Source organism: Schistocerca cancellata, chromosome 1, assembly GCF_023864275.1.
Source record: "Schistocerca cancellata isolate TAMUIC-IGC-003103 chromosome 1, iqSchCanc2.1, whole genome shotgun sequence".
Classification (NCBI taxonomy): domain Eukaryota; kingdom Metazoa; phylum Arthropoda; class Insecta; order Orthoptera; family Acrididae; genus Schistocerca; species Schistocerca cancellata.
The window spans coordinates 385,955,205-385,981,743 of record NC_064626.1 but is presented as its reverse complement, the minus strand read 5'-3'; positions in this window follow the sequence as shown (position 1 = coordinate 385,981,743).

The window sequence follows — 26,539 nt, the reverse complement described above, 5'->3', positions numbered from 1 at the left end:
CCCTCAGTGCTTTTGCAATGGCATTTTTCTAAACTTACCACTCACTACTGCTTATGGCATAGCTACCTCTTTGGAATTAGCAGAATATATCTGGAAAAGTCTCTTGCTGACTAAACCAATCCTTAAACAACTGTAAAGCTCTTCTTTGAGTGAAAAATTGATTCTGATAACATAAAAGCTTACCATGAAACGGGAAATAACGGACACTGTGTCAGGGGAATTATAAGCCAGTTGTGGAGGCAATCATTAAAACAAAGATGTTTTCCGTCACTGAAAGATCTTTTTCCAAAATTTCAATCATCAACTTTCTGTTTTGCGCAGCAAAATATTTTGTTCAGTTTCATCTAGATAGTGAGTAATAACCATCGTGATAAAATAAGAGAAATCAGAGCATATACCAAAAGATGAAACTTCCTGGCAGATTAAAACTGGGTGCCGGACCGAGACTCGAACTCGGGACCTTTGCCTTTCGCGGGCAAGTGCTCTAACAACTTTTTTTAAAAATCTCATTTTGTTTGATTTCTTTCGTTGTATCTGCTCGGAGCAGCGTGGCAGACGTCGGAAGACACCCGTTTCAGTTCGTCGTTCCTCCATGAACTCAGTTTTTTTTTTATTACAGAGGGCAGCTAACCCTCTGACCGAACACGCTGAGTTACTGTGCCGGCAGCTGAGCTACCCAAGCACGACTCATGCCCCGTCCTCACAGCTTCACTTCTGCCAGTACCTCGTCTCCTACCTTCCAAACTTAACAGAAGCTCTACTGAGGTACTGGCAGAAGTGAAGCTGTGAGGACGGGGCGTGAGTCGTGCTTGGGTAGCTCAGTTGGTAGAGCACTTGCCCGCGAAAGGCAAAGGTCCCGAGTTCGAGTCTCGGTCCGGCACACAGTTTTAATCTGCCAGGAAGTTTCATATCAGCGCACACTCCGCTGCAGAGTGAAAATCTCATTCTACCAAAAGATGCAGGTGTTCATCTTTCCAACACGCTACTCAAGAGTGGGGTTGTTACATGGTAGTTTATACTCAAAATGTCACTCAACATAGTTCATAATGTAATAGGCACATCTCAGTAGTGAATGTAGTTAATCCTTTAACGCTGCATCATATATGCAGACAACATTCTGTACTGCATTGATTCCATAATTAATTACTTCTTGTCTTTCTCCTTGTAATTGTCCTCCCCGATAGCTGAGTGGTCAGCGTGACGGATTGCCGTCCCGACTGGGTCGGGGATTTTCTCCGCTCAGGGAGTGGGTATTGAGTTGTCTTCATCATCATTTCATCCCCATCCGCCGCGCAGGTTGCCCAATGTGGCGTCGAATGTAATAAGACATGCACCAAGGCGGCCGGACCTGCTCCGGAAGGGGTCTCCCGGCCAATGACACCAAACGCTCGTTTCCATTTCCATTTTCCTTGTAATTTTCTGCAACCTTGAAAGTTTTCTAGCTGGTTTGCGAACACAGAAGTTTATTTAAGAGGACGAGGAGCGATCATAAACATCTTGGAACCGAAAGCAGTCCTCCAGAGCAGGCAACAGATGAGGAATTCGCAACATTGCAACAGTGCAGCTGGCGACTTGGGATTGCTTATATGCTGTAAAACTCTGTTGTGTGACATGGCTGAAGGAATCGTTATGGGAAAACTACATGTGAAGCAAGGTGCACCCACCAGAATGGTTAAGTATGAGACCAGCGATTTCTCTGCGATCACCCAATGGAAGAATGTGATTGGCTCTGGAAGAGTAGGAGTTTGTTTAACTTATTTACAACATTTCAGTATTATTGGTCAGAACTGAAAAGGTTGGCTGGAACTGAGCTGTGAGATGTCTGCTTTGGAAGAAGCAGCCTAGTTACGAAGAGTTAAGTCGGGCGATAGCTGGTGCCAGATGCTCGATGAGACAAGACTTCTGCCCGGCAGAGACACGCTCGCTGCCAGAGAGTCACATAAAGAGATGTCTGCTTGCTGTAACTGAGTACATTGGATGAGCTGGACTAAGAATTTCCAGCCGTTACTACCACCATCTTCTGCACCCGCAACAATCAAAAGTGGTAAGAATGAGCCTGCGTTGCAGTAACCAAATCGATGAGAACGTTACTTATAGTGTTAACGTTAATAGCCAGGTAGTTGCTTCCATTATGTACTCTGACAATTCTTCTGGTGTTCATACTTATTTTTCTTGATTATTTCTGAAACCGCTAATAATTTACACAGTCACTGGCAATATTCGTGATATGGTTTCATGTTATGGTTTCATGAATCCACCTAAGTACCTGTGCCAAGGCTAGATTTCATAACTATGATCCTCTTGTCCACTTATTGAATTGTTACATACTTATTTCAGTGGATATTTCATTTGTTTGATGTTTCACGGTGATAAACCAACACGTTATAGTGACAGCTAGTTTCTGTTGTAGACAAGTAAGGCTCTTCCTTAGCAAATCCATTTGTGGTGTGATACTCGTACTTTCTTGCTTCCTCGGACCACCCCTAACAGTTTTGTTTCAGTGAGACATTTCCATTGCTTGACATTGTTTTTCCTAAGTTTGTATGATCTTATGGAGAGTTTCCCTTCCCTGTAGGTCATTGGAGACTGTACTTACAGCATGTGAGGAATATGATAAACAGTTCAACCAACACCTCGTATAGGAATTTTGCGACTCCTGTCCAGGGTTTAATATTCGAAATTCTGTGGTCTTCTAATTTATGTAATCAAAATTTTAGATCAACTAATTTCACTACATGAATCATTTGCTTATTAATGACCTTTTAACCAGAAAAGTAAAGATGATAAGTTGCTAGTTGCTTGCACTGTTCTAATTTGTGCTTTTCTTACAAAAAATGGTGGTAAGCAACAGTTAATTATTGTCTAGAGTTTTGACCTTGCAATTTCGATGGAAAAATTTTAATGTGTTTTTGTTTATGGCAGGCTTTTATTGTGTTTCAGGGTATGTCTAAGTTAAGATACTGATGATTAGGAGGAAGTGCTTGAATTTTGTGTCAGTGTTTAGTTATGCAAAAGTTATTCTATTCTCGTGCACATAGTTTAGAAAATACAAGTGCAATCCATACGGAAGAAGCAAGTCCATCATTGAAACTTCCTGGCAGATTAAAACTGTGTGCCGGACCGAGACTCGAACTCGGGACCTTTGCCTTTCGCAGGCAAGTGCTCTACCAACTGAGCTACCCAAGCACGACTCACGCCCCCTCCTCCCAGCTTTACTTCTGCCAGTATCTCGTCTCCTACCTTCCAAACTTTACAGAAGCTCTCCTGAAAGAAAGGACATTGCCCAGATATGGCTTAGCCACAGCCTGGGGGATGTTTCAAGAATGAGATTTTCACTCTGCAGCGGGGTGTGCGCTGATATGAAACTTCCTGGCAGATTAAAACTGTGTGCCGGACCGAGACTCGAACTCGGGACCTTTGCCTTTGGCGGGCAAGTGCTCTACCAAGCAGAGCACTTGCCAAGTAGAGCACTTGCCCGCGAAAGGCTAAGGTCCCGAGTTCGAGTCTCGGTCCGGCACACAGTTTTAATCTGCCAGGAAGTTTCATATCAGCGCACACTCCGCTGCCGAATGAAAATCTCAATCAAGTCCATCATTATTTGTAGACCGCGAAATTAATATACAAGTTAAGTCGAACAAAGCAGTTCAACAACGCTAAGATGAGAGAAAGTTGTGAAAGTCATTTGAACGAGTCATTAGCGATAGAGAATTAAATAACTTGCAGAGTAACAGAGAACTCTCCGAATCTGAGTTGTTATGTGAAGAGAATGTGAGGCTGTCACAGGTAATGGAGAACTCCATTCCCACTTGACCGTAAGTCGTGATACAGAGTGATGCCGAACGCGTATCCAATCCATCTTCACCGCCATGTTTCTATCTAAGACTTTATTAGCCCAAATGCGTTTGGAGCACAAGTATCCACATGAGGAAACGACCTGAATTGCGAAAAGACCGAAGAACAACATAAGAAGTTGGAGGAGCGTTAGAAAAAGACAGAAGAAATTTTCAAGAAGACAGACATAAATTTAAAAAAGGAGAGACGAAAATTTCAAAAAGCAAGAGAAGAAGAATGATGCGCATTTCAGAAAGACTGAAGAACAGTTCAGTGTACATAGTGATTTTAAGAGGTTAGAACACCGGGTAACATGTCACGTACAAGGGTGTGACGGAAGAACTGACAAATTAGAAAAAAAGATCGAGGAAGAAATCTGAAGAGCATACGGAACAGTTAAATGAGGAAGAAGTCAACACTTGAGAAAATAAACCGGGCACAATAACTCAAGAAGAGAATGGGGCAACCACAGAAATAAGCAGCCACACAACGGAATTGTCCGTGCACAATGATATGATTTTGGATAGGACCTTCCAGGTAGACTTAAAAGACCAGGAGAAATAAAATTGTTGATCCAATTTAAAGAAATGCAAGCAGGCATCTGCCGTTGCAACCGTGAAGTGCTTGGGGCATTTTTAAAGAGAGACGAATTAATAGTGGGTCAGCCAACAGTATACGCATTGGAACGATGTTAATGAGTGCAGAAGATGTACGGAAGCATGAGAAGAAACTACGTGGATTAACAGACAGACTCTGTCATATATTTGGCGATCCAGCGTCGCCAAAATTGAATGTACAATCGTCTGTACCGGTAGCAATAAATTATTAGGACGTTGAAGAGGACAAAATTAGAAAACATTTTGTTTCCATTCAGAAGAATGCGCTGTTTCCAGACAGGACGAACGGTTTGCATCCCAAAATTTAGATCGAACGTTCCTGGACAGACGTTCTAGGTCTGCTGATTATAAAATCAATATCATTTGTGCTCATCTACAGGAAGAGGCAAATGCAATGAATTGAATAATTGTGGCAAAGTGCAGGACATACAAGGAGTTTAAACAGGCGTTTCTTCGGGAATTTTGGGCGCGAGAGAAGTAGTAATGTGTCAGACTAGGCATTTTGATGATGGATCCTTGTGCAAGATCGCTGTTTCATACTCGTGTGCTGTATTTAAAAGAAACGGCCAAATGAAATCAATTCTTACACACGCTATTTGAGTAAAAAGATTTAATATGGATCTGGAAAACGAATTTCCCTAACCGAATTCAGAAAGATATTGCACTGACTGGTCATGGTATAAAAGCAGCAGCGCATTTTTGCATTTATTTGATGGGCTTGGCTATGATCGAGAAGTTGATGGGAGAGAACCAGTGTGCATTGTACACAGGCCGCCACAACATGGTCCTTCTAATGTGAACTGGCGAGCGAATCATACATCCCCTAATAATGGTAACAAATGGAGTAGGAACAATTCTCATTCTTCGATGAAGATAGGCGGCATTACAGACGACTCAGTGATCAAGGAAATCAAAGAAATACATGGGCCAGATGCACGAAGAATCACGAGAGAAAAAGACGAAGAGAGAAATATGAGTTGAGTTTGGCCAACGGCTGAGGCTCTGACTTCGCCCTTAAATTGAGATTCGTAATTAAGCTGTAGTTAATTTAATTCTAGGAATTAAGTAATCTTGAGGTATTTGAGGAACTCAAAGTACGAAAGATTAGATTATGAATTAGGTAATAACAAGAATTTGTACATATGTGTGTGTGTGTGTGTGTGTGTGTGTGTGTGTGTGTGTGCGAAGATAAATAGTTGTATTGTAATGAATAATAAAACCTCATGAGCTGTAGAGCGCAATGAGAAGAAGCGTGTCTGCTGAAGTCACGAACATTATATTAAAGTTGAGGAAGATATCACAAGAGAACGAATTCCTTTATGCACATTGTGGGACGTACAAAATGAGGAAAATTATACATAATAACTTTGTTGAGATTCATCCCCTCAGGTGTTACAGTTCAAAAGATCGGCAACACGTCTCGCACCTCAAGAGATTTGTTTAATAGATATTGTTAGAGAACAAACAACCAGTTTTACAACCATAGTCGAGTGTACAGATAAGAATATGAGAATATGACAGGGAGGAATTTTTGTTATGATTTGCCTGTGGATGACTTCCCGGTAAGGTTTAAACTGTTGAGGCAGTACTTGAAGTTGAGAATGATGAAAAGCATTGGACGAGACGTTGGATAAGTTCGCCGTATAAGGATGTTTAGCGTGTTATAATTTTGATATTAGATGTCAGTAGCGTGAAGCACAGAGCAGTAAATGCTGTTAGCGAAGGAGCACTGAGCTTGTTATGTTTTGCCAGACGACGTTCTGCGCCGAGCTTAAGAGAATTTTTTTATATTGAGTTTATTTGTGCCAGTAGCATGAAGCAGTAAGCGGTTGTGTAGGGGAGGATAGATTACTCGCACACCACGTCACATAGAGGTATGTGACTCGATCAACAGAAGATGCAGGACTTGTCTGTGTACTTTGTGCATACAGTTCGTAGGAGTTGTGTCTGTCATCCACAAGAAGTCCCTTATCGTGATGCTAGAACGCGTTACATCAAGACAAATATTGCCCATGGATGAAAAGATTGGTAAAGAACATTCTACCTTAAAAAACAGCGATAATATGTGATCACATACCCACGTACGGTAACTAAGGTACATAAATATTTTATAATTGTAATTATTACCATGATAAAGTATTTTGCGTTCATATATGTTGTCAGCCATCTGATTTGATCCATTATAAATGGGCAAATAAAATATCATTGAACCAAGAAAACATGCAACAAGAAATAACCACAATGAAAAAAGATTGTAGTTGCCAATAGTTGCAATGTACCATGGCTGACACAATCCTTGACAATGTGACGGAAGTCCCAGGTGCAAATTGCGCCACAGAAGAAAAAGAGAAAAACAAATGTATATCTAGTATCCTATACATTAGCAGCATATCACAGGAGATTGCAAATAGTTTCAAAAATCACAAAGTAAAAATTGGGTTTTCTACATCTAATAAACAACGAAAAGTAATACATAATATAAAGTGTAATCATGATCCATATTCTGACCTTGGAATATACAAGGTAACATGCCAGGAATACTCTATGTTCTGCCTAGGACAAACGGGCCGAAATTTCAACACCAGGTATAGAGAGCACATTAAAGCCTACACATCAAACAGACACACTCCATCAGCCTTAGCAACACACATACATAATACGGGACACCCATTTGGGAAAATAGAGCAAAATGTCGAAGTACTCCACCGACTAAATAAAGGACAAAATGGATTTTCTAAAAGAACTGAAGATATATTCACATTACAGAAAATATGAAGATAAAATATTAAACGAAAAAGTTGAAAGTGAATCAGTGAATTTCTTCAGATGTTTCGACAGTATACTTAAATAGAAATACTAATACATAGAAATAAGCACGTTTGTAAAATCGATGTAAGTAAATTATGAACTAAATTGTTAAGGTAAATAACCTCTGTACAAAACCTCATCATACTCAGTGGAAGTCCTATAACGTTATCTCTGTGGACTAGTTGTATGAACTGTTTTGTTTATGTAAGATATTTTCGATGTTTCAAGTGTATTGCAAGTTGTGTGTGATATTTAGTGTGTGTGGGATTCTGCACAAATGGACCATTTGAAAACTGTAAGTACAAATTCTTCTAAATTTCGCCACTAACTTCACAAAAAGACCGATAACCAACTAAAAAATTGCATGTTTCTTATATACTGCAGTAAAGTCAATGAAATGAAGTAGACTCTCCCACATCGACAACATCACATAGAAATGGCATAATACACACAAAAACGCACTTGAAAATGGGAATCATCTCCCAAAACGCGTTGTGTGAAAAGTAAGTAAAGAAAATCGTGACAGGTCTCAGGAGGTTTATTTATAAACAAAACCTATTGTTGTCAACCATACTTTATGTTCCTGCATTTTCAGAGGAGTCGTCTGGTATGTAGCTTGAACAATAGTTTTCAGAATTCGAAAGTGGCAGAAAGGAGGAAGCATCATAGAGAGTTAGAAATAGAAGAAAATCCGTCGTGATAATCAGGGAATATGTCGCCACACGCTTCCAGCGCAATAATTAACTGTATGGTACACCAATAACATGTCAGGTACTTACGTAAGGCACATGCTCAAATAAATAGAGAGGATTCTGTTTACATCGGCAAATACCGCAGAAAACTATTAACGACGTCGCACTTGCTGTATACTAACTGCATGTACGGTAACTACTTACCACAGCAATAACTAATCGTTTGCTTTCCAGGGAACATAAAAATAAGCATCGGTAAAAATAATTATAATTGATTTAAAGTCTGGTTTATGTATTAATCATTAAATCTGTTTATTCATTTATTAAGAGACCCAGGAGCCAGAGCTTAGTATTTTCACTTTTAGAGTCCGTGCAGCCCAGAGAAATATGTACCTCACCAATACTTTTACAACTTTTGAAGACCTATGGGATACAATATTTTATTAGTTGTTCAATTGTTGAAGCTGGAGAGCCATAATTCTTATTATCATGCGTGTTGATAGTAGTTTTATTGAATAAAGATATTGAATGTAATGATTTTTTATATAAATTTTGTTTCTGTATGTATAATATTCCAATGCAACACTGTCTGAAGGCCTTACGAGTGTTATGAGCAATACGACCCACACAAGAAGGCGAGATGGACACCTGAGCAGGGTGGCAGCCGTCCAGAGGAAGCGATGGGGTCTGGACTGAGTGTTGGGCCGAGGAAGGACACCACACAGAGCGACTTTTGTTGCACATCGACAACATCACATAGAAATGGCATAATATACACAAAAAACGCACTTGAAAATGGGAATCATCTCCCTAAACGCGTTGTGTGAAAAGTAAATAAAGAAAATCGTGAAAGGTATCAGAAGATTTATTTATAAACAAAACCTATTGTTGTCAACCATACTCCAGTCCAGGTGCATGCCACTTTCAAGCCACATACCTGAGGAAGCGCACCAAGTCAGTGGTGCCCTCCTACCCAACCAGTGTCTGGCCCAGTGCAACAGTCCACTCTTCTCGTCGTGGAAGCTTCTGCAAAAGATTACGGCATGCTGACTGACCTAAGACAGCCGTAATGCCAGCCGTTGATCTGATCATAAATCGATGCTGCGGAGGTCATCTACACCACATCGACAACGTTAGTTATCAGGCCGGTTGAAAGTCAGCCTGAATCACTAGTGAATCTGTGTGGGAGGACTGCACAAGGAAGTGTATATGAACTCACCAATGAACATCTAAACAATTACTCACCTGTTAACTGATATGAATTCTCATGTGGTTATCCAGTTAAAACTTGAGTCATCCTATTGAGATACATTCAAATTAAAGTTGCAGATAACATGACATTTAATAAATGGAAACATGGCCTGTTTGGACGGTGTTTGTTTTGTTTCTTTATGTTTATTATGAAAATATGCTGTAATTGCGTTACAATTTTGTTTGATTCTGTCAATGCTTGGTGTCAGAATTACGACACTTATTTTGTAACACCCCACCCGTCACTTATCTGGTTTTGGTGTGTGTTCACCCCAGGTAATTGACTAACAGATCAACAGAGAGTGCAAAACTGCCGCAATGTCGGATAACGCAAAGAAAGTGTGACTCCTGATTGAACTGCGGTGGCAGTGTTGGCATTAATTGATTCAGAATTGATCCCTTTTAATTAAAAACGGGTGCACATTGATGTTATATTCAGCTATTGAACACCAGATGCAAATGTTGAACATAAAATTAATTAAGAAAGTGACTTGGGATTTCAACTACTTGATTGAAAACAAATGCAGTCGATTAGCACAGATTTATTTTAACTCACGACCTTCAATCATCACATTAGATGACTCTCCTAACAGGCAGTGGTAATAAATTGCGTTTGCGTGGAGTAAAGCGCGATATATAAAGCAAAAGTAATTCCTATCGACTGACCCAGGCGTAATGCGAAGCGCGAGAAGAATTCTACAATACACGGCCCATGAAACCCTCGTGGAAACTTTGCCGACGTGATCCAACAAATTAATCAGTGGCCGGAGCGGGCGCAATATCACCGAATTCAGCGTGGTGGAGCGGCGTCGTTGTGTGGACGTCGGCCGACCTCGTGGTGCTGCAAGGCTGCGCTCGTCTATTCACTCCTAGCTATCTTGCTCAGTACATAGCTGATCCAAAACTTCCTATCTCCAAGCTCAATCGTTCCGTTTGCTAAGTCCTAAACTGCAGAGATGCTCACTCTTTCTCAGGCAAGCTGAGTCAAGAACGCCACGTCCGCACTCTAGGCAAACTGGGAAAGGAAGATCTCTACGGGGACTTCTCCCAGTCTGCTCTTCGCTTCGGTTTCCCCTCCAGCAAAATCACTTACGCCAATTGCAGCGCAAGTCGCGTTAACTATGCGTTGCTTCCCAGCGCCGACCAATGCCTGCTCTGGGAAGTGAACAAATTCCCTCAAAATTTCCCTTCCTCTCAACTTCTTCTATTTAGCTCCTCCCAGGCAACCCATCGAGGTTAGCGTCTGCACAAACACCAATTTTTCCGGAATTTTGACTCCCTGGAGAGTACTTCAAATTCCTCGGTCCTACGTTCCCATCGGAGGCCGGCGTATTTCATTCTGTCACTCTTCACCTGATTTACTTCAGACACTGCGGACCGTGAATTCAGTGTGAAGTTGCTATAGTCACAAATACGCGTATTTTGACCTCTGCTGACCGCTCCACCGTAGCTTTGTGTGGCTTTCTCGCATGTTTCCCTGAAAACGGGATGACGGACATGTATCAACAGGCGTACAAGTTCTCCGTCTGCTTCCCGGTACACCAGCATGGGGTCGGGGTCAACCACCCATGCTGTCACTCATCTTAAGGCGGCTGGAGGCCGCTCCACATTACCGCTTTCTCAGAGCTTGGGCCACCCTAAGCTGCCTATTGTCGCTTCCCTTTGCCGTTCCCCAGCCGGCCACGGTCAACTTTAAATACTTCCCTGGGATAAACTAGTGTCCAGTAAATCGACTCGTTTCCACAAAGTTTTCACGTCGTGTGAATTACTTTAAAACCATCACCCGACATTAATTATTCCAATACGTCCATACTATACCCTCTACAAGATGCATTGTACCTTGTCAGTCATTTTGTTCAGCCCTACTGTTCGCTCAACGTGAGTTAGGTGATCTTTAAAGACTTCATGTAAGGGGCATAGTTGTTGCAATCTTACAATTTACCAATACGTACATCAATTTATCTACACACTAACACAAGTGTTGCATGCTTAATTAGGTCAGCCCTAGTATTTTTCTTTCAATAAGACATTTCTTTTGCATGGCATTGTGTTTGTTAAATTTCTATGATCTTATGAGGTGTTCCCCTTTGCTATATGTCAACGAAGAGCGAACTTATGGCATCTTTGGGGGAGGGGGGTCATGCTAAACAGCTCAACCGACACTCCACAAAGCGATAGAGAAATACTCTGTAGGTATGAAGTCTTCACGGGTTATCAGCCGAGTGACGTCGTCTTCTATTCGCAACGTTTCAATGAATTGCGTATCCATCATCTTCAGGCGAAGATGACGGATACGCAATCCATTGAAACGTTGCGACTAGAAGACGACACCACTCGGCTGATAACCCGTGAAGATTTCGTAGCTAAAATACCCCGAGAAAGCCTGCAATCGCATACTCTGGAGGTGGTTCTATGAACCCTGTGGCAAACAACTAACTGGGATTCGTAGAGTAACTTTGTATATGTAGATGAGAAACAACTTAAGCATCTGAGTTAATGTGAGCTAGATGACACGATGCCACTGAAGCAACAATATTGTTTTCTTTATAAAACTTTTTGATTTTTATCTTTCTAACTATTCAAACGATTAAAAAAGTATTGTGGTTTCTATATCTTTGTGCCTTCTGACTCATGTTAGCACATAGGGTTTTCTGGACACCATTTTAATTGAATCTTTCTTTGTTTTTAGGTATACTTGTCTTGTACGTTCGTTTGTAAGGGAATGAGGCATTGTGTTTTCGTACGTGTAGACAATAATTCCTCATACTAAGTTAATAAATTTTCAAAGAACACAGCTGTATAAATAAATGAAGGCAACAAACAATAGTCATTATCTTCAAGGCTACTGATTTCCATGCAATGACAAATGTGTAATATCTCCTCAAACATCAATCGTTGGATTACCTCGTAAGCTGCTTGTAGATATGGTGTGCCTCCATAAGGTTGTGTTAACAAATCATTTCGCGCGCTGCAAAATTGAAATTGTCGTTCGAAATACAAGTCCAGTGTGACATTATGTTCAAAGATATCGGCGTGTTTTACTCACGCATGAGGACAATGTTACGTTTTCGTTTCTTTTGAATCAATGATCCAGGATCTGATCGCATTCCGTTTAGATTTCAAATAAAATACATTGTGCAAACAGCCAGTTTTCTAGCGCACATTTATGGGAATCCTCTAGTAGAGCGAGAAATCCAGCCTCACTCCAAAAGTGTGCAACTACTGTATTTACAATAAGAGTAGAAGAACGGATGCACACAGTTACACACAAATACCCCTATGGTAGATTTATTGTACGGTGATATAGTATTCCAACATTTCTAGGTAATACGTAGCTTCTCTCAGTCCATCATAAAACTACACAGATAAAACGAAGCTCGCTATTTTGACACATTGTGTCTTGCAAATGATATATGATCATCAGGAATATTGCCTTCTGGTATCCAAAAAGTAATCATACAGAGTGCCTTAAAAAATAATATGCCTACCTCGAAGTATGCTGACTGATACTACCCAGCACGCTATAGTGGTAGACGAACGTGGAATAGAAATGTAAGAAACTTCAGGTCTGCCTAAAGGAAACGTTATAGAACCACTCATGTTGTAAATACAGTCTACATAAAAGATTTATTATGTAGTGCTCGTATTGTTCGCTGATCACGCTGTTGTCTGCAGGGAAATATCGTCGCTGCATTACTATAAGAAAATGCAGAGCGACTTAGACATATCTTCACATCTAGATCTACATCTACACTATTACTCTGCAATTCACAGTTAACTGCCTGGCGGAGGGTTCATGGAAGCACCTTCAAGACATTTCTCTACGGTTCCAACCTCCAAAGGCGCACGGGAAAAACGAGCACTTAATTCTTTCCGTGCGAGCTATGATTTATCTTCTTTTATCTCGATGATCGCTTCTTCCTATGTAGTTGGGCACCAACAGGATATTTCGCAATAGAATGAGAAAGTTGGTGATTTATATTCCGCGAGAAGATCCTGCTACAACGAAAATGGCCTTTGTTTTAATGGGTTGAGTTGTCCACACAGCGAGGTCATCGGTCTCATCGGATTAGGAAAGGAAGTCGGCCGTGCCCTGTCGAAGGAACCATCTCGCCATTTGCCTGGAGTAATTTAGGGAAATCACGGAAAACCTAAATCAGGATGGCCGGACGCGGGATTGAACCGTCGTCCTCCAGAATGCGAGTCCAGTGTGCTAATCACTGCTCCACCTCGCCCGGTTTGTTTTAATGACTGCTACCGCAATTCACATATCATGTCCATAGTAATCTCTCCCCTGTTTCACGATAATACGAGACGAGCTGCCCTTCTTTGAATTTTTTCGATGTTCTCCGCCAGTCCCATCTGATGCGGGTCCCACACCACACCGCAATACTCCAGGAGAGGGCGGACAAGAGTGGTGTAAGTAGATTCTTACCAGACTTGTTGCGCTTTCTAAGTATCCTGCCAATAAATCGCAGTCTTTGAATTGCTTTATCCGCGGCATTATCTATGTAATCTTAACAATTTACGGTATTCGCAGCTGTAATCCCTAAATATTTAGTTTAATTTACAGCGTTTAGATTTGTGGGTTTATCGTGTAACCAAAATTTATTGGATTTTTTCCTAGTACTTATGTGGATGAATTCACATTCCTCATTACTAATATTCAATTGCCACTTTTCGCACCATATAGATAACTTAGCTAAATCATTGTGTAATTGGTTTTGATCATCTGATGATTTAGCAAGACAGGAAATGACTGCATTATCTGCAGGCAATCTAAGTGAGCTGCTTAGGTTGTCTCCTATGTCTTTGATGGTGATATGGAGCGGTAGAGGAGTTATAACATTTTTTTGGGAACGCCAGATATCATTACCGGTTTGTTCGAACTGTGCTGCGAACTGTGACCTTTTGACAGGAAATCACGAACCCAATAACACAACTGAGGCGATACTCCATAGTTAGAAGGCGCGTGTGAGGAACGGTGTTGAAATTCTTCTGGTAATTTCCCAAATACAGAATAAATTTGACATCCCTGTCGATAGCACACGTTACATCTTGAGAGTAAAAAGCTAGTTGTGTTTCACAATAACGATATTTTCTGAATCCATGTTGAATATTTGTCAATAAGTCGTTTTCTTCGAGATAATTCACAATTTTCGAATACAGTATATGTTCCAGACTCCTTCTACTTCGTATAATGAATCACCTCTCTTTCAGTATAGATGAACGCAAGATAATATGCAAAAAAATATGAATAGCTTGGCATTACGCGACTATTATGTTAGTGGTAAAATTCTACAGGTTTTTAAGATAGTTTAAACTTTTGACTAGCAATAGTTTTTCGCAGTGACAGACATTAATATATATGTATTTTAATTAATATAGTAGTCAGAAGTAACAACACGAAAAAAATATTTTTGGCTGTTTTGTTTTCCAGCCTAGGGGGGCAGGCCTTCCTCTGAGGTTTCAGAAGATGACTGCACAAAAACTACAAGAGATACAGATACAGATCAGTGGTTACAGCATCTCTCCAAGTACGTAACACACATCACGGGTTGTCAATATGGGCTCCATTTGTGATGAAGCAAACGTCAGTAAGTGCCTGCAGATCATTGACACGAGCTGCCCGGGAAGGCAGGACAGCAGCCCGCTCTGCAAATCTGTTCATCGGATTGCCTGCCTGCAAATGCGAACTACACTCCTGGAAATTTAAATAAGAACACCGTGAATTCATTGTCCCAGGAAGGGGAAACTTTATTGACACATTCCTGGGGTCAGATACATCACATGATCACACTGACAGAACCACAGGCACATAGACACAGGCAACAGAGCATGCACAATGTCGGCACTAGTACAGTGTATATCCACCTTTCGCAGCAATGCAGGCTGCTATTCTCCCATGGAGACGATCGTAGAGATGCTGGATGTAGTCCTGTGGAACGGCTTGCCATGCCATTTCCACCTGGCGCCTCAGTTGGACCAGCGTTCGTGCTGGACGTGCAGACCGCGTGAGACGACGCTTCATCCAGTCCCAAACATGCTCAATGGGGGACAGATCCGGAGATCTTCCTGGCCAGGGTAGTTGACTTACACCTTCTAGAGCACGTTGGGTGGCACGGGATACATGCGGACGTGCATTGTCCTGTTGGAACAGCAAGTTCCCTTGCCGGTCTAGGAATGGTAGAACGATGGGTTCGATGACGGTTTGGATGTACCGTGCACTATTCAGTGTCCCCTCGACGATCACCAGTGGTGTACGGCCAATGTAGGAGATCGCTCCCCACACCATGATGCCGGGTGTTGGCCCTGTGTGCCTCGGTCGTATGCAGTCCTGATTGTGGCGCTCACCTGCACGGCGCCAAACACGCATACGACCATCATTGGCACCAAGGCAGAAGCGACTCTCATCGCTGAAGACGACACGTCTCCATTCGTCCCTCCAATCACGCCTGTCGCGACACCACTGGAGGCGGGCTGCACGATGTTGGGGCGTGAGCGGAAGACGGCCTAACGGTGTGCGGGACCGTAGCCCAGCTTCATGGAGACGGTTGCGAATGGTCCTCGCCGATACCCCAGGAGCAACAGTGTCCCTAATTTGCTGGGAAGTGGCGGTGCGGTCCCCTACGGCACTGCGTAGGATCCTACGGTCTTGGCGTGCATCCGTGCGTCGCTGCGGTCCGGTCCCAGGTCGACGGGCACGTGCACCTTCCGCCGACCACTGGCGACAACATCGATGTACTGTGGAGACCTCACGCCCCACGTGTTGAGCAATTCGGCGGTACGTCCACCCGGCCTCCCGCATGCCCACTATACGCCCTCGCTCAAAGTCCGTCAACTGCACATACGGTTCACGTCCACGCTGTCGCGGCATGCTACCAGTGTTAAAGGCTGCGATGGAGCTCCGTATGCCACGGCAAACTGGCTGACACTGACGGCGGCGGTGCACAAATGCTGCGCAGCTAGCGCCATTCGACGGCCAACACCGCGGTTCCTGGTGTGTCCGCTGTGCCGTGCGTGTGATCATTGCTTGTACAGCCCTCTCGCAGTGTCCGGAGCAAGTATGGTGGGTCTGACACACCGGTGTCAATATGTTCTTTTTTCCATTTCCAGGAGTGTATTTCCATCCGATATTACGAAGCGGAGGATTAACATTGAACAACACAATCTATAGTTGCAGTCTGCAGTTAATATACCGAGAACCACAGATTCAAGACTGTGGCGAGATTACCAAATTTCAGTCATTACTTCTCATCATTAACGACCGAGAGCAGCGGCGTTTGCGTAGAGTTGTCAGAGCCAACAAACAAGCAACACAGCATGAAATAAATTCAGAAATCAATGTGGCACGTACGATTAACGTTCCCGTTAAGACAGTGCGGTATAATTTGGCATTAATAGGCTATGGCAACAGGCGAACGACGCCGGTGTCATTGCCAACAGCACGACATAGACTGCAGCGCCTCTCCTGGGCTCGTGCCAGTATTGGATGGACCCTAGACGACTGGGAAACAGTGGCCTGGTCAGGCGAGTCTCGATTTCAGTTAGTAAGTGCTGGCGATAGGGTTCGAGTGTTGAGCAGACCCCACGAAGTCATTGACCCAAGTTGTCAACAAGGCACTGTCAAAGCTGGTGGTGGCTCCGTAATCGTTAGGGCTGTGTTTACATGAAATGGACTGGGTTCTTTGGTCCAAATGAACCGACCATTAACTGGAAATGGTTATGTTCGGCTACTTGGAGACCATTTGCAACCATCCATGGACTTCATGTTCCCAAACAACGGTAATTTTTATGGAATTTTATTGGATTGGTTTGATGAACATTCTGGAAAATTTGAGCGAATGATATAACGACCAAGATGGCGTCGCATGAATCCCATTGAACATTATTTGGGACATAATCGTGCATAAAATCCTACACCGGCAACAAAAAAATGGCTCTGAGCACTATGGGACTTAACTTCGAAGGTCATCAGTCCCCTAGAGCTTAGAACTACTTAAACCTAACTAACCTAAGGACATCACACACATCCATGCCCGAGGCAGGATTCGAACCTGCGACCGTAGCGGTCACGCGGTTCCAGACTGAAGCGCCTAGAACCGCACGGCCACATCGGCCGGCCCACCGGCAACACTTTCACCGTTATGGACACCTATAGAGGCAGCAAGGCTCAATATCTCTGCATCGGGCTTCCAACAACTTCTCGAGTCCGTAGCACGTCTAGTTGCTTCACTACGCCGGACAAAAGGAGTTCGCACACGATATTAGGACGTACCCCATGAGTTTTATCGCCTCAGTGTAAAACTAAGAAACTGTAGGACACAGGTCAACACGAGAAACCAAAGACAGTGATGGCGAATGGAAAACATAGTGTAAGTAGGCTGTTTAAGTTTTTATGTCGGTAACGCCACGTAGTGCTCTGTATGAAAATCACTGACTGCGCTGTGTGTAGTCTGGGGCTGGTTGGACTCATTATTTACTAGTGTAGTGTTGTGCACTTGGATGTGAACAGCGCGTAGCGTAGCAGTTGGAGGTGAGCCACCATCAGTGGTGGATGTGGAGAGAGAGATGCCAGAGTTTTGGGCGGACGATCTGACCGTGTGTCCGTCAGAAAAAGGAAATTTGTTTAATTGGATGTCACAAAATTATATCTATATAATGACTTTTGAACGCTATTAAGGTAAATACATTGTTTGTTCTCTATCAAAATCTTTCATTTGCTACCTATGCTATCAGTAGTTAGTGCCTTCAGTAGTTTGAATCTTTTATTTAGCTGGCAGTATTGGCGCTCGCTGTATTGCAGTAGCTCGAGTAACGCAGATTTTTGTGAGGTAAATGATTAATGAAAGATATAGGTTATTGTTAGTCGGGGCCAATCTTTTGTAGGGATTATTGAAAGTCAGATTACGTTGCGCTAAAAAAAAAAATATTTTGTGTCAGTTTAGTGATGACCAGAAAAAGTAAAGAGAGAACTGTCTGAGTTCGTTGAGTTTTAGTCAACTGTCTTTGTATCAAATAATGCAGAGGCTTACTCGCACAGTCATTCATAATTTTTATAAGGGGACGTTACAATAGATTTGTTGAGAGGACTAAAATGAAACTGCTATGTTTGTGTGAAGAAACCTACACACAAGTCGCTGCTTTGCAGAGTTTATAGTTCATGTACAAAATATGTACACAGTATGCACCGAAGTACCCATTGTAAATTTCTTTATTACGCAACACAGTTTCACTCAATTTACCTTGCAGTTTTAATTATTTACAACGGAAAATGTGTAAAATATGAAGCGAACGTACTTCTAGGACTACCCCACTGATCTCGGTCTATTCTGTATTCATATTAGTTGGCTTCGACAACTCACACACAAATTGTCACCTTGCGACCTAACCTGGATCCAGGGCTATGCACGGAAGTTTAACTTCGCAGCCAAGATTTCAATGGTGGACACTGTTATACACAAAACCAAGTCGCTAACGCTACATTTTGTAGTGTAATTCGTCTGTGTTCTGAGTCCTTATAGGCTCCGCAGCAGCAGACATCGAAAAAAATCAGAGACTCGTTGCTAGCATTGTAATGGGTCAGTACAGCCCGTACGAAAGTGCAACGGGGATGTTGAGGTAACAGACATAGGAACAGTTTGAACAAAGGAGACATTGTTCTCTCTGTACTTAATTTGGTAAATTCAGAGAACCGACATTCGAGGACGGCTGTGCAACTGCTCGGTTATCTCAATCGCGTATCTCACATAGGGAGCGAGAGAATAAGATAACAGAGATATGGGTGCGTATCGAAGCCACATAGGGAGTCATTTTCCTCTCAGTCCATACGTGAATGAAATAGGACGGAAACTGGAATGGCAATGCGTCCTCGAACATGCACTGTATAGTGACTTGTGTTATATACAAGAAACTTTTCCGACATGTTTTGTGGCATTTCAGTTCATATGGAATGGTTGAACTCCGTTCTTGCATCATCACCCACACAAACACAACACTTCACTATCACATTCTCATTACATTCATACATAAACTATGTGACCAAGAGCATCCGGGCTATTAGTGCACATTAATATGAGGTGTATCAGCCCTTCGCCTTTATGAAGGCTTAAACTCTGCTGGGGACAATTTCATTGAGTCTGCGGAGGAACGGCAGCCAATTTTTCTACGAGTATCGAAACTAGCGAAGATAGTGATGCTGGACGCTGGGGATTGGAGCGGAGTCGACGTCCTAACTGATCCCAAAGGTGTTCCATTGGGTTCAGGTCTGGATCTTTGGCAGGTCACTCCATTTCAGGAAAGTTATTGTCCACAAACCACTGCCTCAGGGACGTTGGTTTATGACCGGGTGGACTGTCATGTTGATACAAACAATTCTCGTCTCCGAACTTTTGCTTTACTGTACTCAGAACACAATGTTGTAAAGTGTGTCGATACCCATCCGCATTTAACATTTTTAAGCATAAAAAGAGGAACACGATGCAATCGCGAGAAACGTCCTCATACTGAGACACCACCTCCTCAGTACTCCACTGCTGGCACTACAGTTAGTGGCTTGTAATATTCTCCAGACATTGACCAAACCCGAACGCTGCCTCGGGTATAATATGATTTATCACTCCAAATCAGTCGTTTCCAGTAATCCACTGCCCAGTGGCGTCTCCCTTTATGCTACCTCAAGCATCACTTAACATCGATTACAGAAATGTTTTGTTTATGAGACCCTGCCCAACCACTGTAACCCATTATTTCTTACTCCCTGCGCTCATACTCATTAATGTACGTGGGTTGCTGGTCGTACTTTGGAATCGTTCTTTGGAAGTCACAAGTATTTCCTGCTGCTGATTTCATGCGATATTTTACAGCCACCTTCGAACAATGGTAGACAGTCTCTGTCCGTTTCTGCATGAGGTCTGCCAGGCCTTGCCTTAGCTGTGGTTGTGCCATCGTGTTTTCCATTCACTGTCACATCACCAACAGCCGACTGGGGCAGCTTTAGAAGGGTTCAAGTGTCCGTGATGGATTTGTTCCTAGGTGAAATACAATGGCTAGTCCACGTTTGCTGTTACTAAGCTTCCCTGACCAATGCATTCTACTTTTCTCCTGTCAACACAATACTCCAGCCTGCTTCCAGATTTGTGGTTCAAATGGCTCTGAGCACTATGGAATTTAACATCTGAGGTCATCAGTCTCCTAGAACTTAAAACTACTTAAACCTAGCTAACCTAAGGACATCACACACATCCATGCCCGAGGCAGGATTCGAACCTGCGACCATAGCGGTCGCGCGGTTCCAGAGTGAAGCGCCTAGAACCGCTCGGCCACACAGGCCGGCTCCAATTTGAGGGTCGGCCTCTCGTGACATTGGATGGTCAGTTCCACATAGCAAAGGGGTGTCCGAATGCTTTCGATCAGATAGTACAGTTCCGCTGAAGACATCTGATATGCAAGCCGCCCAACTGACTTGAATGAGAACGGCTTGGACAGAACTGAAAGTAGCACAAGCTTGTAAGTTCTCATTGTCCTTTTTCCTTCAGAGTTTTCAGTATCGCTAGTGGAGCGAAAAACTTCCGATTCAGTGCGTGTATTTGAGAAACTTCTGGAAAAATAACTACAAATATTGTTTCACCAGCGGTTGAGGGAAGCTGAGGAGAGACACATGAAGAGATCAAAGCGATAGAACGACGTCTTCTGTGTAAAGGCCGTCCACTGTTTTCGACGAGGAAAGTCGCGGACGTGAGTGCAGCACGCCTTGTGATCTCTGATGGGGCAGGCCTGATGCCATCTGCGCAACACCTGGCCAGTATTAGTGGGCCGCTGACAATAGACGCTTCCTTTAGAGCTGCGACTTCATGTACTATGTTCCGCCCCGCATTAACACCTCGCATCCAAGGCCCGCTGTAGCCGCGGCTGGGAATCGGAGAAGAGGTGCAGGGAAGGTTGCAACACTGTAGAAGGAACCAACTACGTTGTCCAGAGCTGCAGCAGGACCCATGGCTCGCGCGTCAGGTGGTACGACCCAGTCATCAAATACATCGCGCGGAGCCTGGCGAAGAAGGAGTTTAACGACTTTGTTGAGCCTCACGACCGAACGCCGCGCAAGAGGATTCCAGAAGCCGGACATCGTGGCGGAAAAACATGGTGATGCCCACGTCGTTGAAGCCCTGGTTGTGGGTGACCACCTCCACCTCGGTTGGTGCCATCGAGAGAAGTCGACCAAATACAACGAGGACTCCCGAAGTGCTGTCCATGGCCTATACCGTGATGACAACTTCGACAACGTCAAACAGGAGGGGAACTTGGGCGACACAACTCGCCAGAATCCTCCTCGACCTTGGTCTGGGCAAACGCGATCTGAGTCTTTTAATTACAAGAAAGCTAATCAGTGTAAATTATTCCTCTCGAATCTTTCAAGGAACGACGAACAGGACTGGAGTGCGGTAGAGCGCCTGATGTGTGTGTGGCGCTGTGGCCTGGCGCGTGTTCGCAGCTCAGTATGTGCTTTGTCCCGTTGCGAAATCTTTGTTCCTTCGTTCTTACGCTGCCTCGCTGGTGATAACGCTGATAGTGACCCGTAATCTTAATTAATATCGGAAAATGATGCTAATGAGAGTGTATGACAACTGAAGCAAACACTTCCAAGCGTCCACAAACAAGTCGTGTGGTTACGACATACCACTGACTTCAGTATGGAATATTCTTCTTGTAACTAGGCTACAAATGTTTTTGAAAGTTAGGCTTTTCGATTAAGTTCTCGTCTAGCTTGACTCAAATTTGAAAAAAATGGCTCTGTGCACTGTGGGACTTAACATCTGAGGTCAGCAGTCCCCTAGGCTTAGAACTACTTAAACCTAACCAACCTAAGGACATCACACACATCCATGTCCGAGGCAGGATTCGAACCTCGACCGTAGCAGTCGCGCCTTTCCGGACTGAAACGCCTAGAACCGCTCGGCCACATAGGACGACTTTCTCTGACTTTCTATAAACTCCAGCATATTTATGAGTTATATTCCATTCTAAACCTAGGGGACTGCTGACCTCAGATGTTAAATCCCATAGTGCTTGGAGCTATTTGAATCTGGAAGTCGTCTTCCAAAGGAATTCAAAAGACCTACAAAGTCCACTGCCGAGCGAGTGCGAGAACAACGTCAGCGTGGCAGCGTAGAAAAGGAAATGGAAAACGGTGTAAAGCGATTACGTAGCGGGCATGCGGCGGTCAGCGACAGTCCAGACTTGTGAGTCATCTATTCTGTGCCCATTAGCAATGTACTCGTATTAGGGAAACTTATGATTAAACTGCATCTTTTGTTTGACACACATAGAAATATTGGAAAGAAAAAGTGCTAAGTTGCCTAAATTAGATGCATATGGTCCTGTAAACACGTTTACACCCATTTCTCAAAATATTATGTTGACTTTAAACATCACAGAATAAAGTATTCCCGGTTTTCAAGCCGTGTCAATTCAATTAAAGTTCTTGAGCTTTCGGTGGCTATCTCCGCCATCGTCATCAGGAGTAGATCTACTGATTGCCGGGGCTGGCAGGATTTTCCGTGTACATAGCCATACATAGCCACGATCACGGCCACTGGCACCAGTCAGAGAGGGCCAAAACCACGCGAGCGCGGAAGGTGAGTTGGGCAAGCTCATAGCAGCTCCGGCCCACCGCGTGAGCGAGTGACGTCAAGTGGCGATTCGCAAGGCGGCCTTCTTCGGGGGCACCTGAAAGAGTTTGAAATTTCTCTCTTGCTATAACCATTCTCTATGAATCTCAACTGCTGCAATTCAGACTGTAGGTGGTCGTCGTCAGAAATAACGTTTGCTCTGTGTATTTACGTGTTAAGGACCGCTTTCTTGTGTACGGGCTGGTGAAAACATCATTGACTGTGGTGTCACCGCCAGACACCACACATGCTAGGTGGTAGCCTTTAAATCGGCCGCGGTCCGTTAGTATACGTCGGACCCGCGTGTCGCCACTGTCAGTGATTGCAGACCGAGCGCCGCCACACGGCAGGTCTAGAGAGACGTCCTAGCACTCGCCCCAGTTGTACAGCCGACTTAGCTAGCGATGCTACACTGACAAATACGCTCTCAATTGCCGAGACGATAGTTAGCATAGCCTTCAGCTACGTCATTTGCTACGACCTAGCAAGGCGCCATTACCAGTTTATATTGAGATTGTAAAACATTTACCGTCAAGAGCGATGTACACCATTTATGGATTAAAGTTAAGTATTCCAGCACCAACGTACCTTATTGGCTATATTAACTACATTGTCTTGTTCCAGACCTCACGCCAGTTTGCGTGAGCTTAAACGCGTGCTTTTCGGCCTCCTCTAGCTACACGGTGTTGGCTCTTCTGCCAACACATCATTGACCACGAAAGACGAGCTGGTGCTACAGAATAAATTCTATACTATTGCTCCTGTGGCTCTAAAAATTTTGCATTTTGTACTGTTTCATGTTAAATGTCTTAAAATAATTCCTCTGTCGTACGAAACACAGATCAGTTCCAAATTTTACACAATTTAGTCAAATACCACTGAAGGCCAATCCCACATCTTCCTTTTCGGTTAGTAGTCTGGCCAGTGCACAAAACTATAAAATCCTGCATCAAACACTGGCAATAGAGCTGCACTTTTCTTCTTCTTCTGGACTTTTTGTCCATTCAATATCCAAAGCCAAGCTTCATCTTTCCAGAAAAGATCAGCCCTTTTGCAATGTTCTAGGTAAACATCCGCTAACAAAATGTCTCTAAGCACTATGGGACTTAAAATCTGAGGTCATCAGTCCCCTAGACTTAGAACTACTTACACCTAACTAACCTATAGCTATCACCCACATCCATACCCGAGGCAGGATTCGAACATGCGACCGTAGCAGCAGAGCGGTTCCGGACTGAAGCGTCTAGAACCGCTCAGCCACAGCGGCCGGCCATCCGCTGACAAATTTGTGCAATAACTCACCTTCAGCACCTCGTCTCACTGTTTATAAGCAGTTTTCATTGAGCAAGGTAAAACAGCACCACAAAAATCGTGAGAAACTGCTACACTGGTGACAGATGCTCCCATAACCTTATACGGTGTCTGCTAAAGAGGCAGACTATTTAGAAAATTTTCGACGGAGACAACAGAATATTGCTGAATGTGAGTTCCCATCCAGAACGAAACTTGAAACGTGTTGCAGGAAACAATGTGCAGTTTTTATGTTCCCAGAATGAAATTTTCACTGTGCAGCGGAGTGTGCGCAGAAATGAAACTTCCTAAAACTGATCTAAACCCCGCCCGAACAGGCCATGAAGGCCTAACGGAACCGACCAGCCGCCGTGTCATCCTCGGCCCACCGGCGGCACTGCGTACGCGTACGGAGGGTCAAATGGTCAGCACACCGCTCTCCCGGCCGTATGTCAGTTTACGAGATCGGAGCCGCTATTTCTGGTTCAAGTAGCTCCTAAGTTTGCCTCACAAGGGCTGAATGCACCCCGCTTGCCTACAGCGCTCGGCAGACCGAATGGTCACCCATGCAAGTGCTAGCCTAGCCCGAGAGCGTTTAACTTCGGAAATCTGACGGGAACCGGTGTTACCATTGCGGCGACGGCGTTCGCGATATGAAACTTCCTGGTAGATGAAAACTGTGTGCCGGGCCGAGACTCGAGCTCGCGACCTTTGCCTTTTGTAGGCAAGCGGTGATGAGGGGTCGTGAGTTCGTGCTTAGGTATATCAGTCGATAGAGCACTTGCCCGCGAAAGGCAAAGAGCCCGAGTTCGAGTCTCGGTCCAGCACGCAGTTTTAACCTGCCAGGAAGTTTCCATTTTCATGCTGCTTGAGAGAAACATTGCCAAAAATAAAGGGTAACGTTTCTGATTTTAGCCCGACGTTTCCACCAAAAATCTACTGCGCTGACCCGAAATGCGCATACATAATTTTTTTTCTTGTATTCTGCTCTTTGTTCCACACGTCATACATACACCACTCTTATCCAAGTTGTATTATTGAAAACCTTATTATTAAATGTATAGTTTCCAATCTGATGACAACAACAGTGTAGATAATTCATGTAGCCACATTTTACTTTAAGAAATATTCAAAATTTACATTTCTTAAAATTCACGTGCACTGCCAAAATTGCATCACTTTCATAATTCTCTCATTTCGATTTGACATACCTTGTTTGAGAGTTCCCATTCCCGTCTTTCTAAAGAGTGTCGTTCAGAAGGGCACCTTATCTTTTCTGAAAACTGAAGTTCAAAATCTTGTCTTTACTTAAAGTCGTTGTCCCCAAAAGAATTCCATAATTCTCGCACGTTAAAAAGCAATGCTTTCGAAAATCTAGAGTTATGGCCTTTTAGCAATAATTTTTACATTTCGAATAACGAATAGTTTTTCTAAAATAAGATTTTAGTTTAAGAAATATTTTAATTGGAAAATTCGATCTTTTAGAAAAATTTTGGCGGGTTTTGAAAGTCCCAGTGCGCACTCAAACTTCCACCCCATAGAATAAAATCATACTTTGTACCAGTTTACAGACATCCAGCCAGTTGTTAATGAGCATGTATGAATGTGAAAATCTATTTCACCTATGTTCTGTCGAACTATTTTAGAAACGGTCACTTCGAAATACTTTCATTCGAAAAATGAACTTAGAAGAAGAAAACTACCAAGGAAAACGATTTGCGCGTGCGTGCAGTGTGCGCGAGTTGCACCATCTGGTCTATACAGGGTGTTACAAAAAGGTATGGTCAAACTTTCAGGAAACATTCCTAACACACAAATAAATAAAAGATGTTATGTGGACATGTGTCCGGAAACGCTTAATTTCCATGTTAGAGCTCATTTTAGTTTCGCCAGTATGTACATTCCAGGCTAAGACTCACGACTGGGGAAGACCTAGAACGACGAGGACACATGCAATGCACGAGGCAATTCTTCGTGCAGTTGACGATAACCCTAATGTCAGCGTCAGAGAAGTTGCTGCTGTACAAGGTAACGTTGACCACGTCACTACGGGAGAACCAGTTGTTCCCGTACCATGTACAGCGTGTGCAGGCACTATCAGCAGCTCATTGGCTTACGCGGGTACACTTCTGCGAATGGTTCATCCAACAATGTGTCAATCCTCATTTCAGTGCAAATGTTCTCGTTATGGATGAGGCTTCATTCCAACGTGATCAAATTGTAAATTTTCACAATCAACATGTGTGGGCTGACGAGAATCCGCACGCAATTGTGCAATCACGTCATCAACACGGATTTTCCGTGGACGTTAGGGCAGGCATTGTTGGTGATGTCTTGATTGGGCCCCATGTTCTTCCACCTACGCTCAATGGAGCACGTTATC